The 16787-nt window shown below is 42.3% G+C and overlaps 1 protein-coding gene across 1 annotated transcript in view; it reads right to left on the bottom strand.

Annotated features, from left to right (window-relative positions):
- ccl25a (chemokine (C-C motif) ligand 25a) overlaps window positions 1-16787 on the bottom strand; it is a 248417-nt gene that overhangs the window by 24472 nt on the left and 207158 nt on the right. The window lies entirely within an intron of this gene.

Here is a 16787-nt window from a genome sequence, read left to right as displayed (position 1 = left end):
CCTTTTATTTTTTAGTCAATGATTACTGTTGTACATCCTTCATTTTGTCATGTTATCTGTGTTTTTCGGTGTAAGAAACGAGTCCCTCTTAAACCTTAGTTGTGTTCACCACCATTGGAAGAACGGGGGCAATAGTATGGTAATTTTGCTACATTAGCTACACCAGTAAATGTGAAAACCAACGAGTGACATAACACAAAGTTACCTAATATTTCCAAAATGGAAAACTAAAAATATATTTTGCGTTTGCCTTTAATTTAAAAGTAAAGGTCAATGTACCACATGCATTTGGAGTGGAGAAAAATGAAACAAAAATGATAGTGTTGACTTCTGTAAATTGACCTGTGCGGCTTATTTTTTTATATTCTAATGTGAAACTGCATTGCAACCTGTTCATGATTGTTTGTCTCTATAAAGGCTTTTGAACATAACACGATTTATTTTCGAGAGGAAGTGATGTGTCCCATCCAACTGTTGATACTAAGAGGTGCAACTTGTGTAGAACAAAAATGTGTAGAGATTGGAATCAAGTGTCGACCGTCTTTGTGACTGAGCAGGCAAAACATTCATAGAAAACATATTGAACTGATTATCTACTGAAAATAATCATTAAGCACACCATTTACCCTTACATGTATACAGTACACAGGAAGACTTTATAGCTCGTTCAAATCAAGTAAATTACATTGTTATTTAAAGAGGCACTATGTAGCTTATTTGATCTGTCAGCCACCGGTTTTGTCTGTCACAATATGGCGTCAATCTGAACTTTTGTTGTATTTGTTTAACTGCCGTACTAGCGTTTTAGTGCCAAGAGAAACATGCATTCTTTATGTGAGCAGACTTGCCTCTTCACAGATCTGAACTGCAACTTTATTATTTACTTATCGCACATGAATGAACATCTGTATTGAATATGCCAGATTATAGCTACAGAGCAAATAACAGACAGGGCAGGTAACACAACACACACAACATGGCACAACAAACAAATAGATGTTATGAAGATAGTTTTTGGCTTTTGTTTGGTTTTAGACCCGTTTACCTCTTGTCATCGAAAGGTCAAATGACATACTGTGTGGAACATTCAGCCAAAGCAATAACGTCTCCATTGAGAAAAGCAGGTGGCGAACGTTCCACCAGAGACATCACATAGTTAACCTAATACGTTTTGTGAACTATAGAGGGCCAAGAGCGTCCCTTGTGGTACACCTCCAAATGACGGTATCAGATACGACTCCTCTGTCGGCCTTAAAACATAAATCATCAACAAAAACAAGTTCCTGCTTCTTAGACAAGCGTTTAGCTGTCCAAATCTGTGCGTGGTATCCCCTCGGTAACAGTTCTGTCGAGGTATCTGCCCCAAATCATGCTTATTTATGATTCGCTTCAGCCGCAAGGTCATACATATTTGATTCATGCAGCCATCTTTCTCCCAATCGAACTAAAAAAAACCTCTGCACTTCATATCTCTTTCTTCACTTAAGACATGTGCTTCTAGATATAAATCTTTGTTTAAAGGTTTTTTTTTTTGCAAAGTTAGTCAGAAGTTAAGATTTATTGCCCTCCACTTGGTGCAATATGTTTTCTCGCTCTGGTGCACTGCAGACAGTTACATGCATTTTGCCACAGCTCACAGATCGATGCTTATCACTGTGAGTTATGGGCATTGGAGATGAACTGTGAATTTTTACTAGAGAAACAAAGTACTTCTCTCTGACTATTCATACCGACTTTATGTTTAAACTGCATTGGGTTAAAATCTCTTAAAAGGTATTTGCTCCTACAGATTACAAAAACATGTTAAAAGTAGAGTTTGGTGGCCAATAATACTACTACTTGAGCATGGAGTACCTTAAACAAACAAGTATATTCTGTATTACGTTGCTCCTGTAAACATTGTAGGTAAATATGGTGGGGGGGGAATAATCTGGCTCCTTGTGGTGGGAGATAGTATTGCAATGCTTAACAAATCACAGTTTTGTTCAATTGGATGTAAAGATGAACAATGTGACTTATCCTGTGGAGAGTCTGTCACCTGCTTGTCTCCATTGAGAGCGGCGTCACCTCTCCACAGATCTGACCTGTAAGTCGGCTTGTTGAGGTCTCCCGTTGTTGGAGATGGAAACATTTAAGGCAAAGCAATAACATTTCTCATGGGTACAGCAAGTGGCAGACACTATTAGAAAAGTTACAGCACCTTTAACTCCGAAATTCTGTTAAACGCAATCTCACATTTGCATAACAGAACACGGCAGTACACTAAAAGATGTTATCGTTTCTTTTTTGTAAATGAATCATCAGACTTCTGCCGCACCCTGCTTCATTAAAGTCATATTAATAAATCATGCCATAAAGATGTCACCTCCCGTTGATGTCCCATGACTAAATCAATAACTTCTCTGTGATGGGCTCTTTTTGGCTCCAATATACCAACATTTACTAATAGATGGAAGGTAATTCGCCCTGGGACTATATGTGTTATTGTTAAGTCAGTAGAACAAGTTACAGACAAGTTTTCTCATGTTTAAGACAAATATTGAGAGATTTTGAACTGTCGAAGTGTTGACAGGGGTGAACATCTCCCCACTAGAGGGCGCCCAAGCTTGTAATTAGTCCTTGATTTTAGGTTCTGACACATGTAAAAAGTGTAATTATTGTGGCGTGTTGTGTCATTGCCATAAATTAATTTTCCACCATATTGAGATTACAATATTAGATTTCTCTCGCTGCAACAAATGGCCTTGAACTTGACCCACAACACATATTTCCATAACGCTGTGACATGAACGTGTTAACCTTTGTACTGTCAGATATTAAGAGATTAATGCTGAAGCAAAACAAGGTCAACGTTCTTATTGGATTCTTGAGTTTGGGCCAAAAGACCTGGACGTGACTGCATTCCTCTGATTAAACACTCGCAATGTGTTTCTAATATATCTGTGTTGATCTAAAACGTCCTTTACACGAGTCCATCACCTCCTGTCTGGGTTCTTCAGGATTATCATGTGAGAGGAGCGTTTGTCAAACCGTCTGCTGCGTTTAAGAGTTACAGCGCCGAACATGGGGCCTCGGTCCATTTTGCCAGTATATTTAATGACTTAACAAACAATAAAAGCCGTAATTTCTTTGATGTTAAAGTCTGAAGTTTGAAGCTAAAGAAAATGTGATGATAAAATAAAATAACAAGATGAGTTAGCTGCAATATTAGGCAACTTTGATATTTTCAACACGCATAAGTTACAAAAAAAAAATACAAAGAGGGACAAATGTTTGTTAAAAGTACTATTAAAATCACTACTTTCTGTTACTGCACTAGCTTTTATTATTACATTTTCACTTTTATTTGACCAGATCATTATTGGTTACACAAAAATATAAAGCATTTAATAAAAGAATGACAATTTATTTACAATGAGAAAATTGTGAGGAAATGTGTTGATCTATATTTAAAGGTGCGTTATGTAACTTTGGTTTTGCCTCGCCTACAATGTCCCACTGTAGGGCATTAAACTTAAAGGTGCTGTATCTGACTTTTACTGACTTAGAAACATGAAAAACAGAACAGTTCATTTGGAACAATGTGCTAGCTTAACACATTCCTAGCATCCTAATTATTCAGCGTGATGAGTTTTCCTATCACGGTAATGCTAACAATAATTAGCATGCTAACAGCACACGTCCTGGTTCTCGGACAATAACATTTTGCTCAACTACGTGGACACAAATCCGGTACATGCCACTTTAACAATCATGTGTTCAACTATAGGCATGTTACCGCTCAAAATACCTAGCATACCTTTGAAAACGTGTATTCTCACTGTGAGCGGGGTCGCCTCTCCACAGATCTGACCTGTAACTTGGGCTATCTCGTTGCCCATTGCTCAAACTCGATCACATCAAAATGACTGATGAAGCCGATCGCTGATATTTACTGGGTTTATCTGGTCTCCCCTCCAGTACCAGGGCTGTGGGCTAATGCTAACAGCTAAGCAATCACATCGCCATGGAGACGCCAGAAAAGTGACACATGTTACTGGTGAGCCATACACTTTGTCCAACACACTGTGGCTCTTGGACCTCCCTTTGAGCATTCGACTAAAGTTTGATATATTACCACACCTCGTTTTTAGGAAGTAGCGCTGAATCACGCACTGATTCATTGGAAGTATAGGATTACGTCGTTTTTGATTGCAGTATTTTGCGTATGTAGCATAGTAACATTAGAGTTTCCGGCCTCTCCCTGTGTGCTCAGGATTAGCTTTCTGGGCAACGGTAACAACATAATCACTGTCTATTGTATGGATTTTGAAGGATACGTAAAGAAAACACCACAGTAAAAGCAAATGGCAACTTCCCAAGCTCCAGTGTTTGTGAGGCTGTGTCAATTAGAAGAACATGATTTGATATATTGTCTCGTACCACATTTGTACTTGTGTAGAAAGAGGTTGTGAGATTCTTTTTTTCCGTCTTTACTTTGGTTTGAACGAGAAAAGGGTAAACGCCATGTGAGCTGCACATTCTGAGAACGTGTTTGTCCAAAGTAGAGAATATGAACCATGTTATTTATACGTGTAAAAATCTCGTCTCGTCTTGTGAAATGTGCTATTATTATCATTTTACAGTTGGAATTAGAGATGCTCCAGTACAGAAAAACACGGGAATACTGCAGAGTTTTTAGATTTAGGTCTTGGGTCTTGTGTCCGCAGAGGCCAGTGAAGAATATTTGAATGAACTGTTTCCCATGCCAACCAAACAATAAATTCTTTAATATACCGTATTTTCTGGACTATAAGTCGCACCAGAGTATAAGTCGCACCAGCCAAAAAATGCATAATAGAGAAGAAAAAACATATATAAGTCGCACTGGAGTATGAAAGTGTGTGAATATTAACAAATAATATCACGTATAAGTCGCTAAGTATAAATATAAGTATGAAAAAAGGTGCAACTTATATTCCGGAAAATACGGTAAAGGTAATATTTTCAACACACGATGAGTTCACAAAGAAAATGAGAAGACTTACGAAGGTTTACACTAGAACAAGTTACAACCGCTGTATCATTACTTTATTGTATTTCCTTATGATGGATTGGGCCAAACTATTGAATGTCGTGAACAATAGCTGAATCATTAAGCGTTTTTATATCAGACTAATACCAGACATCCGTATCGGTTTCAGTGCGTCTCGGGCTTAAGTTGTATTGTTTTGGAAAAGTCTCGGAGCGCTTGTCTCTACAGGCCAGCCACATTGTGTTGTGTTTGGCCTGAGCCACAGTCACAGAAAAACTATTCTATTAATGACATTACATCACACAGAAGCACATACTCTTTGTGTTCAAGATGGTCAAGAAAAATGGCTTTGGTTTATTTTGAAATGGGAAAAATATAACCAGAATTTAAGTATTGGTTTCAAGCATGCACATTCATTTTTATATACATTCTTATACTCCAAATATATCTACCGTACATTCCGGACTATACGTCACTTTTTTCAGTGAATGATACGTGATATTATTGACACATTATTATATAATTTTGTTTGTTATTTTCACACTGGCAACTGCATTTCACATATTGATTATTTTCACACTGAGAACCACAAGAGGGCGCTTTAGGCTCTAAGCGACGCAGAAGAAGAATCTGCACTTCCTCTTCCTCTGGAGTTTGTGGAGTTGTTTAGAAGTGACACAGAGGAAGAAGAATTCAATGGATTTAGTGATTTGGGGTAAAACTGATGCTTTGGTAAACTTGTTAGCATGTTCTTTATGCTATAGTTATCTGAATAACTGTTCATATGTTACGTTAACATACCAGACACTTACCACAGTTCTGTCTGTGCCTCATGTAGCTGAAGGTGTTAGCGTTAGCATACGGACACCTATTCACCATGTTCTCTCATCTGTTATTATTTTAAACTGCATTTACAGATGAAATGTCTGTTCTTGGTCTTTGATTTCATCAAATACATTTCCCCAAAAAATAGAGACTAATACTCCATTGCGACTTATATATGTTTTTTTTTCTTCTCTAATATACATTTTTGTACTGGTGCGACTTATACTCCGGTACAGCTTATAGTCCGTAAAATATGGTAACATAAATATGAAAAAGTACCCTCTTATTTGTCCTGGTTCTCTAATGCTTCAAAATGGTAGTAGTTGTAGTCGTAGTAGTCGTAAAAGTAACTGCATGACTTCACCGTTGCACTGTGTTTTGCAGTGGTCGTCTTGGACCTGTGCGTGTGACGTCAGGATGAGAAAGGCCTAAAACACTGTAAATCGAGACCAGGATCGGCCTCTTGATCATCAGCGGAGCATCACGAAGCGCTTGCCTCTGTGAGCGGGACGATTTACAGCTGCCACACTCTCTCTCTGCTCTCCTGCGCTCCGGGGCCGTGGATCTGTGGCTTTGTGAAGAAGTATTTGCAATAGAAATGATGTGTTGAGAAAGTTAAGGTTGGCAAACTCTGCCATAGGAAAAGTGCATGATGGGAGACGTAACAACAGCACAATCATTTTATTACTACTAATAATATCACAACTGGTGCCATACTTCCTGTTATTTCTTCTCCATTTCAACTTCTGGCTGATTTTATTTGTCTAAGTTCCTTTTAGATTACTAATCAATTAACTTTACATTTTTTAGCTTGTTTATGTTTTGTAGCTTGTGCCCATTGTTTGTCCGTGTGGTTGTTTTTAATGTCTTGTTGGGCTTTTTTTGCACATGTGGTTTTTAACTGCAAATGGCAAATAAACTTCTAATCTGTTTTTCAAAGGAAATCCTGGGCAAGACAGCAACACAAGTACTGACAATCACAATAACCCGTTTCCTAAAACAATTGTAAACCATTTCTAGTCCTTTCAGCGTTGATTTAAACTGACCCATTGGTTCCAATTGATTCCAGATTGAAGGTGCTGAATATTTAAATGCTACTTTACCAGTTTCGACGAACACTTGGTAAAGAAACTAAGTGATCTGGTTTATTTTGAAGCAGGCAACACTTTAAAACAAAAACTTCACCGTAAGGACAAGATTCTCACTCAAAAACAGAGCAATGTAGTTTATTCTGTCTAATGCAGTGAATAAAGAGCGGAACATGAGAGACAAAACAGCCACTGCACAAGAGGCTTTATCAGCGCAGAAGACACTGGAGTTCAGGACCACAGAGCGTCGTGCAGCTCTAATTTTGAAGACAGTGAGGTGAAGCTTGTAAGCAGGAGAAAATATGGTTTAAAAGAGGAGTTAAGGAGGCCATTTTTGTAAAAAGAAAAAAAAAAGGAATCAATTTTTAAACAGAAATAGCGCTTTAAGGTTCAATTTAGCGGAGGCTTGTAACAGTGTATTGATGCCATGGTTACCTGCCACTTCAACTCATTGAATCGACTCACTTTCTGACTTTCTGACTTTCTGCCCTAAAACTGTAAATGTAACTGTAAATGTTGTGTACATAGTAAGCCTATTTTTATTTTTATCCTATAGTAATTGTTATTCATGCCCTTTTTGGCGTATATATGTTGTTTTATCATTGTTCATTGTTTTATGTTGCGCCGAATCTCAAAGCAAGTTCCTATGTTTGTGAATTCTGTTCATTGGAATTAACCTTTTCTGATCTGAACTAAGAGCCCAGGCCAGTCATATGTTAATCAGGAGCTGCAGCTTGTTATGGCCCATTACAGAGCTGACAGGGTAACAAAGAACATTCGTTTTGGGTGAAACTTAGTGTAAAAACAAACGGATTAACAAGACAGGCCAGTATCAGGAAACTCCTCCCAAAGGGCAGAGTTTTTACACAGCTCAGAGTAAGATAAATATCTCAAATATATCAGATGAAAGTCGAACCGCCGTACAAGCAACGATAAAGTAACGGCATCTACGTTTGGCAGCGTTCTTCTGCACGGTTCAAATCTCAATATGCACTGTAGTTGGACTGTACTTGGACTGTTGTTGGACTGTACTTGGACTGTACTGGACTGTAGTTGGACTGTACTTGGACTGTAGTTGGACTGTACTTGGACTGTAGTTGGACTGTAATTGGACTGTAGTTGGACTGTACTTGGACTGTACTTGGACTGTACTTGGACTGTAGTTGGACTGTACTTGGACTGTAGTTGGACTGTACTTGGACTGTAGTTGCACTGTAGTTGGACTGTACTTGGACTGTAGTTGCACTGTAGTTGGACTGTAGTTGGACTGTACTTGGACTGTACTTGGACTGTAGTTGGACTGTACTTGGACTGTACTTGGACTGTAGTTAGACTGTACTTGGACTGTAGTTGGACTGTACTTGGACTGTACTTGGACTGTAGTTGGACTGTAGTTGGACTGTAGTTGGACTGTACTTGGACTGTAGTTGGACTGTACTTGGACTGTAGTTAGACTGTAGTTGGACTGTACTTGGACTGTAGTTGGACTGTAGTTGGACTGTAGTTGGACTGTAGTTGGACTGTACTTGGACTGTACTTGGACTGTAGTTGGACTGTAGTTGGACTGTACTTGGACTGTAGTTGGACTGTACTTGGACTGTAGTTAGACTGTAGTTAGACTGTAGTTGGACTGTACTTGGACTGTAGTTGCACTGTAGTTGGACTGTAGTTGGACTGTAGTTAGACTGTAGTTAGACTGTAGTTGGACTGTACTTGGACTGTAGTTGCACTGTAGTTGGACTGTAGTTGGACTGTAGTTGGACTGTACTTGGACTGTAGTTGGACTGTAGTTGGACTGTACTTGGACTGTAGTTAGACTGTAGTTAGACTGTACTTGGACTGTAGTTGCACTGTACTTGGACTGTAGTTGGACTGTACTTGGACTGTACTTGGACTGTAGTTGCACTGTAGTTGGACTGTACTTGGACTGTAGTTGGACTGTACTTGGACTGTAGTTGCACTGTAGTTGGACTGCACTTGTTCCCGTGCTTTGGTCTTGCTTTAAACATGGCTGTGACGGAGTGGATGAAAGTATTGGACCAAAAATATTCCAAACGTGAAATGTCTGGAATGCCGTGAGTGGAAAAGGGAGCCGTGTTTTCGTATGCACCGTTTTTCATGCGAGCGTAATTCTTCTGCAGCAGGTGCCACATAAACCCATCGGGAAAATGCACTCACTTTATGTAATCCTCCATCATTCTCTCCATCACTCTCTATTTGTGTCACTTAGAGCCTTACAAGGAGGCGCTGGCGGTCGGAGGGAGCCAGGAATGGTCAAAACCACGGAGGAAGAGGTCTGTGCCGAGGGAGAGATGCTGCACGAATAAAACAGATGAGTAACAAAAAAAGATGTATAACGCTTGGATGAAGAGATGCTCAGATCTTTTAGACGATTCCCGGAAAGGTCAGTTTTAAAAGTAAAGCTTGTTATTAGTTATTATGAAGTGAAATACTAATTTGGTATCACTTTTCAATGCATTTTGAATTGATTTAATGAAGCATGAATAAAGAAATAGCTGATCAAACCTTGAATCTGAAAAGCAATCTGTCAATAAACTATGTGTCAATGAAATATTTCTTCATGATTTATTGAGGCTAGTCAAGGTTTATTCACAGTTTTGACAAAAAATCAGGAAAAAAAGGGTTATTTTAGTGTAATTATGCATTGATACGTGTCCATTATCAGGAAAAGACAGTCCAAACGGCTATAGTTTTTAAATAATGTCTGATTTAGTGACTTGTTGCATTTATACCTACATTTTATATCTATAATGTACCTTTTCTGTGCTGTGTTTCTATGGATCTCAATGGTAGTGTATGAATTGTACAACACACCAAACAAGATGCAGGTTTATAGGGAAAGAATGCCTTCATATCATGTTTTCTGTATCAATATTCTCAATTATCTGTATTAAACGATAATGAATTGTATTTATTTTGCACCAGGTTTGAGAGTATTTTCTTTGCCCTTCTAAGGACACGGTCAAAGCTGGAGGCGCGGTAGTGAACGCCGTCAAAGAGAACACATCCGCACATGGCACGTTTGATATATTCTCTGTGATATCGGTGTAAAATGATGTAGCAGGTTACACACCGTTAATTATACGCCGCAATCCGCACATGTTACTGCTCGGTTTGGTACTGCACATTTACAAAACCGGCCGTGGTTTTGAACGCCACGGGGAATTGCCAAGAAAAAAGGCGAGAAAAAGTTGTCCGTGTGTCTCTTTTAAATCAATTTAAAAGAGACAGAAGAACTTAATGTCGTCCATTGTAAATTCTAAGTCTACGAGGAGCATAGCAACACCTTTTTTTCAGATTTTTGAAGATGCACACAGAAAGAAAATACACTTTAGATCATGCTTTGTAGCGGACAATTTGCATACATCCTACACTTATTTTGGCATGATATAATTTTACAACGGTATTCCTCATAAACCCTTTTATTGCAGTTTCAATCTGCTCTTTGAATCCACTTTTGATAACAATAAAACAAGTTTCATCGTTGTTTCTCTGGAATTGCTGTTCACGGCCGATGTTGTTTTGCCCGAGCTTGTCTCGCGCACCACTATTTTTGTTTGTACAACCTTTGAGCTGTGTTTCCGCAAGTTCTTCGCGCCGTCGTCAGATAAGAGATGTATCGCCGTAGAGGTCTTGTGGGTTGTAAGAATGAACGGAACTGCACAAGCACAGCACTGGAGGATTTATCAGAGCCCGTAAATAACCTCACTTCAAACCAGACACGTTTAATCAGACAATCTCTCCTCTGGTTCTCGTGTTTTTGCCGTTATTGTGTCTATGCTGTTTGCATACTGGTCTTACCTAAGTTTCTATTGAGAGGTAATAAACGAGGATCTGCTTATCGCATTATGTGAGCTGTTATTTCTTTGCTTGGAATGTTTCACCGTGAAGTTTTCCATCTTTAATTTACGGTATTTGTAGAATTCATAGTATTCAATTACAAGCATTTTTTTCCTTTTGCCAAAACACTTTTTCATTTCAACAAATCCGATTTTTTGCTGGACCAGTGATTCTCAAAGTAGCTAGTAGGCAAGTAGCAAATAAGAAAAATATCTAGCTTTCCAAGTACCACCAGGTCTAAAATAGGACTATTCTAGGTCTCAAGTAATAGGTCTTGAATAGGACTATACTGTCAAAAAGAGAACAAAAATATGGATGGTTTTTGTTTAGTCTGTTTGGCTAAAACGTTTCGCTGTGGGGCTTTAAGCTAATTCATATGATTTGATTTTCATAAGCAAAATCAAAATATATACCTATATATTTACCTTATTTTCCGGATTATAGGTCGCACCTATAGTCCGGAAAATATGGACGAAATGCATAGGTATAAGTCGCACCGGACTATAAGTCACACCAGCCAAAAAATGCATAATAGAGAAGAAAAAAACATATATAAGTTGCACTGGAGTATGAAATGCAGTTACAAGTGTGAAATAACAAATAATATCACATATAAGTCTCTCCGGCGTATATACATATGCAATGCCCAGAAAGGGTTTAAATGCCAGGTTGGATGCAATGCCCGTAGGGGGTTAAATTGCATAGGTTGGATGAAATGCCAAAGGGGAATGAAATGCCAAGGGGGAAGGAAATGCATAGGTTGGATGGAATGCCCAGGGGGGTTAAAATGTATAGGTTGGATGCAATGCCCAGAGGGGGTTGAAATGCATAGGTTGGATGGAATGCCCAGGGGGGTTAAAATGTATGGGTTGGATGCAATGCCCAGAGGGGGTTGAAATGGTTGGATGCAATGCCCAGGGGGGATGAAGGATGAAATTTCCAGGAGGAATGAAGGATGAATTTTCCAGGGGGGATGAAATGCCCGGAGGGGGTTGAAATGTATCGGTTGGATGCAATGCCCAGAGGGGATTGAAATGGTTGGATGCAATGCCCAGGGGAGATGAAATTTCCAGGGGGGGAAGGATGAAATTTCCAGGGGGGAGGAAGGATGAAATTTCCAGGAGGGTTAAAGATTGAAATGCATAGGTTGGATGAAATAGCCAGGTGGTATGAAATGCATAGGTTGAATGCAATGCCCGGAGGGGGTTGAAATGCATAGGTTGGATTAAATAGCCAGGGGGTATGAAATGCTCAGGGAGGATGAAATGCCCAGAGAGAGTTGAAATGCCCAGGTTGGATGCAATGCCCGGAGGGGGTTGAAATGCATAGGTTGGACGAAATGCAGAGGAAGAACTAAATGCCCAGGGGGGACGAAATGCCCAGGGTGGACGAAATGCATAGGTTGGATGGGATGCACAGGGGGGTTAAAATGTATAGGTTGGATGCAATGCCCAGAGGGGGTTGAAATGGTTGGATGCAATGCCCAGGGGGCTTGAAGGATGAAATTTCCAGGAGGGATGAAATGCCCGGAGGGGGTTGAAATGCATCGGTTGGATGCAATGCCCAAAGGGGGTTGAATTGCATAGGTTGGATGCAATGCCCGGAGGGGGTTGAAATGCATAGGTTGGACGAAATGCAGAGGAAGAACTAAATGCCCAGGGGGGACGAAATGCCCAGGGTGGACGAAATAGTAACGGGGTACTAAATGCCCAGGGTGGACGAAATGCCCAGGGTGGACGAAATGCATAGGTTGGATGAAATAGCCAGGTGGTATGAAATGCATAGGTTGAATGCAATGCCCGGAGGGGGTTGAAATGCATAGGTTGGATGCATTGCCTGGAGGGGGTTGAAATGCATAGGTTGGATTAAATAGCCAGGGGGTATGAAATGCTCAGGAAGGATGAAATGCCCAGAGAGAGTTGAAATGTATAGGTTGGATGCAATGCCCAGAGGGGGTTGAAATGCATAGGTTGGATGGAATGCCCTGGGGGGTTGAAATGTATAGGTTGGATGCAATGCCCAGAGGGGGTTGAAATGGTTGGATGCAATGCCCAGGGGGGATGAAATGCCCAGGGGGGATGAAATGCCCAGGGGGGATGAAATGCCCAGGGGGAATGAAACGCCCAGGGGGAATGAAGGATGCATTTTCCAGGGGGGATGCAATTCCCAGAGGGGATTGAAATGCCCGGGTTGGATGCAATGCCCGTAGGGGGTTGAAATGCATAGGTTGGATTAAATAGCCAGGGGGTATGAAATACCCAGAGAGAGATGAAATGCCCAGAGAGAGATGAAATGCCCAGAGAGAGATGCAATGCCCGGAGGGGGTTGAAATTCATAGGTTGGACGAAATGCAGAGGAAGAACTTAATGCCCAGGGTGGACGAAATGCCCAGGTTGGACGAAATGCCCAGGGTGGACGAAATGCCCAGGCTGGACGAAATGCCCAGGGTGGACGAAATGCCCAGGGTGGACGAAATGCCCAGGGTGGGCGAAATGCCCAGGGTGGACGAAATGCCCAGGCGGGACGAAATGCCCAGGGGGGACGAAATGCATAGGTTGGATGAAATGCCAAGGGGGAAGGAAATGCATAGGTTGGATGGAATGCCCAGGGGGGTTGAAATGTATAGGTTGGATGCAATGCCCAGAGGGGCTTGAAATGGTTGGATGTAAATGCCCAGGGGGGATGAAGGATGAAATTTCCAGGAAGGTTAAAGATTGAAATGCATAGGTTGGATGAAATGCCTGGAGGGGGGTGAAATGCCTGGAGGGGGTTGAAATGCCTGGAGGGGGTTGAAATGCATAGGTTGGATGCAATGCCCACGGGGGTGACAATGGTTGGACGCAATTTCCAGAGAAGGTTGAAATGCCCAGGTTGGATGCAATGCCCAGAGGGGGTTGAAATGCCCAAGGGGGATGAAGTATGAAATACTCAGGGGGGACAAAATACCCAGGGGGGACGAAATGCTCAGGGGGATGAAATGCCCAGGTTGGATGCAATGCCCAGGTTGGATGCAATGCCCAGAGGGGGTTGAAATGCATAGGTTGGATGCAATGCCCAGAGAGGGTTGAATTGCATAGGTTGGATGCAATGCCCAGGGGGGATGAAGTTTCCAGGGAGGATGAAGGATGAAATGCCCAGGGGGGATGAAGGATGATATGCCCAGAGGGCTTGAAGGATGAAATTTCCAGAAGGGATAAAGGATGAATTTTCCAGGGGGGATGCAATGCCCGGAGAGGGTTGAAATGCATCGGTTGGATGCAATGCCCAAAGGGGGTTGAATTGCATAGGTTCAAATCAAATCAAATCAATTTATTTTTGTAAGGCCCAAAATCACAACAACAGTTGCCTCTGAGGGCCACAGGGAGAAATGAATCAACAATGTCTGTGGTGGCGAGGGACGATGTCCCAGGGTCCTCTGTCCTTAGACTCTCCTTCTCGGCCAGGAAAAACTACAAAAAAACCTCTTTGGGAAAAAAGCGTAGAAACCTGGAGGAGTTCCAGTGAAGGAGAGATCCGACTCTCACAGACGGACAGGTTGGATGCAATACCCAGGGGGGATGAAGTTTCCAGGGAGGATGAAGGATGAAATGCCCAGGGGGGATGAAGGATGAAATTTCCAGGAGGGTTAAAGATTGAAATGCAGAGGTTGGATGAAATAGCCAGGGGGTATGAAATGCTCAGGGAGGATGAAATGCCCAGAGAGAGATGAAATGCCCAGAAGTGTTGAAATGCCTAGGTTGGATGCAATGGTCGGAGGGAGTTGAAATGCATAGGTTGGATGCAATGCCCAGGGGGAATAAAGGATGAATTTTCCAGGGGGGATGCAGTTCCCAGAGGGGATTGAAATGCGCGGGTTGGATGCAATGCCCATAGGGGGTTGAAATGCATAGGTTGGATTAAATAGCTAGGGGGTATGAAATGCTCAGAGAGAGTTGAAATGCCCAGAGAGAGTTGAAATGCCCAGGTTGGATGCAATGTCCGGAGGGGGTTTAAATGCATAGGTTGGACAAAATGCCAAGGTTGGACGAAATGCCCAGGGTGGACGAAATGCCCAGGGTGGACGAAATGCCAAGGGAGGACAAAATGACCAGGGTGGACGAAATGCCCAGGGGGGACGAAATGCTCAGGGGGGACGAAATGCATAGGTTGGATGAAATGCCAAGGGGGAAGGAAATGCATAGGTTGGATGGAATGCCCAGGGAGGTTGAAATGTATAGGTTGGATGCAATGCCCAGAGGGGCTTGAAATGGTTGGATGCAATGCCCAGGGGGGATGAAGGATGAAATTTCCAGGAGGGTTAAAGATTGAAATACATAGGTTGGATGCAATGCCCAGGGGGGTTGCAATGGTTGGACGCAATTTCCAGAGAAGGTTGAAATGCCCAGGTTGGATGCAATGCCCAGAAGGGCTTGAAATGCATAGGTTGGATGAAATGCCAAGGGGGAAGGAAATGCATAGGTTGGATGGAATGCCCAGGGGGGTTGAAATGTATAGGTTGGATGCAATGCCCAGAGGGGCTTGAAATTCCCAGGGGGGATAAAGTATGAAATACCCAGGGAGGACAAAATGCTCAGGGGGGATGAAATGCCCAAGGGGGATGAAATGCCCAGGTGGGTATTAAGGATGAAATGCCCAGGGAGGAAGAAATGCCCAGGTTGGATGCAATACCCAGGGGGGTTGAAATGGTTGGATGTTATGCCCAGGGGGGATGAAGGATGAAATGCCCAGGGGGCTTGAAGGATGAAATTTCCAGGAGGGATAAAGGATGAATTTTCCAGGGGGGATGAAATGCCCGGAGAGGGTTGAAACGCATCGGTTGGATGCAATGCCCAAAGGGGGTTGAATTGCATAGGTTGGATGCAATACCCAGGGGGGATGAAGTTTCCAGGGAGGATGAAGGATGAAATGCCCAGGGGGGATGAAGGATGAAATTTCCAGGAGGGTTAAAGATTGAAATGCAGAGGTTGGATGAAATAGCCAGGGGGTATGAAATGCTCAGGGAGGATGAAATGCCCAGAGAGAGATGAAATGCCCAGAAGTGTTGAAATGCCTAGGTTGGATGCAATGGTCGGAGGGAGTTGAAATGCATAGGTTGGATGCAATGCCCAGGGGGAATAAAGGATGAATTTTCCAGGGGGGATGCAGTTCCCAGAGGGGATTGAAATGCGCGGGTTGGATGCAATGCCCATAGGGGGTTGAAATGCATAGGTTGGATTAAATAGCTAGGGGGTATGAAATGCTCAGAGAGAGTTGAAATGCCCAGAGAGAGTTGAAATGCCCAGGTTGGATGCAATGTCCGGAGGGGGTTTAAATGCATAGGTTGGACAAAATGCCAAGGTTGGACGAAATGCCCAGGGTGGACGAAATGCCCAGGGTGGACGAAATGCCCAGGGTGGACGAAATGCCAAGGGAGGACAAAATGACCAGGGTGGACGAAATGCCCAGGGGGGACGAAATGCATAGGTTGGATGAAATGCCAAGGGGGAAGGAAATGCATAGGTTGGATGGAATGCCCAGGGAGGTTGAAATGTATAGGTTGGATGCAATGCCCAGAGGGGCTTGAAATGGTTGGATGCAATGCCCAGGGGGGATGAAGGATGAAATTTCCAGGAGGGTTAAAGATTGAAATACATAGGTTGGATGCAATGCCCAGGGGGGTTGCAATGGTTGGACGCAATTTCCAGAGAAGGTTGAAATGCCCAGGTTGGATGCAATGCCCAGAAGGGCTTGAAATGCATAGGTTGGATGAAATGCCAAGGGGGAATGAAATGCATAGGTTGGATGCAATGCCCAGGGGGGTTTAAATGCCCAAGGGGGATGAAGTATGAAATACTCAGGGGGGACAAAATGCTCAGGGGGATGAAATGCCCAGGTTGGATGCAATGCCCTGAGGGGGTTGAAATGCATAGGTTGGATGGAATGCCCTGGGGGGTTGAAATGTATAGGTTGGATGCAATGCCCAGAGGGGGTTGAAATGGTTGGATGCAATGCCCAGGGGG

Source organism: Eucyclogobius newberryi, unplaced genomic scaffold, assembly GCF_026437365.1.
Source record: "Eucyclogobius newberryi isolate DKJ021-1_F unplaced genomic scaffold, fEucNew1.0.hap1 SCAF_12, whole genome shotgun sequence".
NCBI lineage: Eukaryota > Metazoa > Chordata > Actinopteri > Gobiiformes > Gobiidae > Eucyclogobius > Eucyclogobius newberryi.
Note: the sequence above shows the minus strand (reverse complement) of the source record. Positions and strands in the feature narration are given on the sequence as shown.